We start from the raw sequence: 2363 nt of genomic DNA, 5'->3' as shown, positions 1-2363 counted from the left end.
GTGGGAAAACTTGGGACATTGGGTGAATAAAAAGGTAGTTTTGTATTTTTGTTGTAAATATTGGGAATTGGGTACATGCTCATGTGTAATGAATGTAAAACCTTATGCATTGATGATCTTGTATATAGAAAAAAAATGAGAAAAAGGAAAAAGAAAAGAAAAAAATATATATATCAAAAAGAAAAGAAAAAAAATAGAAAGAAAAGGAAAAAAAAGAAAAGAAAAGTGATAAAAAGGGGACAAAATGCCCCAAGTGAAGCTCAATAATAATCAATGCATATGTGTTGTTAGGGGTGCACATGGGCCGGGTGAAGCCGAGTTTGATGTGACCCAGACCCGGTCCGAAATATATATCGGGTCTATTTATTAGACTCGAACTCGACCCTAGACCCGATGAAACCAATACACTTTCGGGCCACAATTATACCGGGTGAAAACCGGGCCGTTAACATTACATTACGTTGATACCTTCTTGTAAGCTAACATGTAAAAATATCTAAATTTCCAAGACTCCAACCATTATTTAACATGGTAAAATTCAATTAAAAAAATATAACAAGAACCAACCCTTCTTCAAAATTAAAGCATAACCACAATCAATACTAAAGTATAACCACAATCAATACTAATATTGTCTAATAATACCAAATATTTAAATCAATACAAATAACACAATATTATGCATTAGTCTAAAGTCTTATGCATTCTAAATATAAAACATTAACTTATAGTCTTATAATGATTAATAACACAAAATATTAAGATTTACAATACTTAAATTCCACATAAGAATAGTCATGATCCATCACTAATAACACAAAATATTAATTGTGTATGATGACCGGGCCACCGGACCGACTTCGGGTGGCCCGAGCTATGGCCCGGACCCGACCCGAAATAATGACCGGGTCTATTTTTTAGACCCTTACCCGGCCCTAAACCCGACGAAATCACACCAAATTAGCCCCAAAAGTGTTCGGGACCGGGTCGGGCCTTCGGGTCGGGCCGGGTCTGTGCACCCCTACAGGCACGCACACACTCTCCCTTTTCTTGGGTCTAGCTTTTTTCTTTTGTTTTAATTAGAAATAAGACTTAGGGTGTGTTTGGCAAACGCGTTGAGGAGGAAAGAAGCATGTTTGATTCTCTTGAAAGTTTCACTTTTATGTTTGGCAACTTTTATTCTTCTGAACGCATAAGTGATTCTGCCTTTAAACGTACGTTCAGGAGAAGCTAAAATTTGTAGCTTCTGTGTTTCACGTTCATGGTAACTGATTATCTTAGAAAATTAGGTGAAAATTTTATTTCTTTTTTACCAATCATATCCTTCATTTTCTTCTATACAAAGGATCTATAGTTCTTCCTACTTGTTCTTAGTTCCAATTTTTTTTCATCAAAATGGTTCAAATTTGTTTCAATCACTAGCAAAGTGAATATTTTAATTTTTTTTATTATTTTTAGTACTCACTTTCATATTTTAATTTTTATATTTTTTATTGTATTTTATATTTATAGGATAAATATTTTTATATTATTTGTGTAGTATTCTAATTTCTCATGTTATGTTTTTATATGAGTTTTTTTTATCATTTACTATACTATTTTTTATATGTATATTTTTTATAAAATTTTTTTATTTTTGTTTGACTTTGTTCATGTGATTTTTATTTATTTTATTGTATTTTTTTTATTCATATAACAAATGTTGTTGATTTTTTTATTATGCTCTAATTTTTAGATATTTTATTAATTTTATGATATTTTTATTATTATTTGTTCATATGAATTCTTTTTTTTTCTATCCTCCTTTACTGCATTGTATTTATGTTGTGTATGAAATTTTTTTATTTTTTTATTTAATTTTATTCATATGAATTTTATTTACCTTTTATTGTATTTTTTTTGTTCAGATAATATATGTTGTTGGTTTTATGAAATTTTTATTATTTCTTATCTGTATGATTTTTTTCTATTCTTTGATATACTCTATTTTTATTTTGTATTAATTTTTTATTTTTTATTTTGACTTTGGATTTTATAAAATTGTAATTATTATATACTACATTTATTATCAAAATTTTATAATATAAATTATGATCTTATAAAAAAAAAGACAAAATACAAAATAAATATATAAGTAACAATAGAGTCATAGATAATGAAAAATAGTTGATACAATAAAGGAAATGGATTATAGTCCAAAATAATACTAAATTAAAGAGTACTGACAGTACTAAAAAATTATAGAATATTTTTTTTGTTTGATATTATAAAATTTATAGTACTCTTTTTCATATTTTTATTTTTTATTGTATTTATTTTATTTATATGATAAATATTTTTTATATTATTTTTTTAATGTTCTA

The sequence above is a fragment of the Arachis ipaensis genome, chromosome B03 (assembly GCF_000816755.2).
Source record: "Arachis ipaensis cultivar K30076 chromosome B03, Araip1.1, whole genome shotgun sequence".
NCBI classification, from domain to species: domain Eukaryota; kingdom Viridiplantae; phylum Streptophyta; class Magnoliopsida; order Fabales; family Fabaceae; genus Arachis; species Arachis ipaensis.
The sequence above is the reverse complement of the archived record's forward strand: the minus strand, read 5'-3'. Positions refer to the sequence as shown.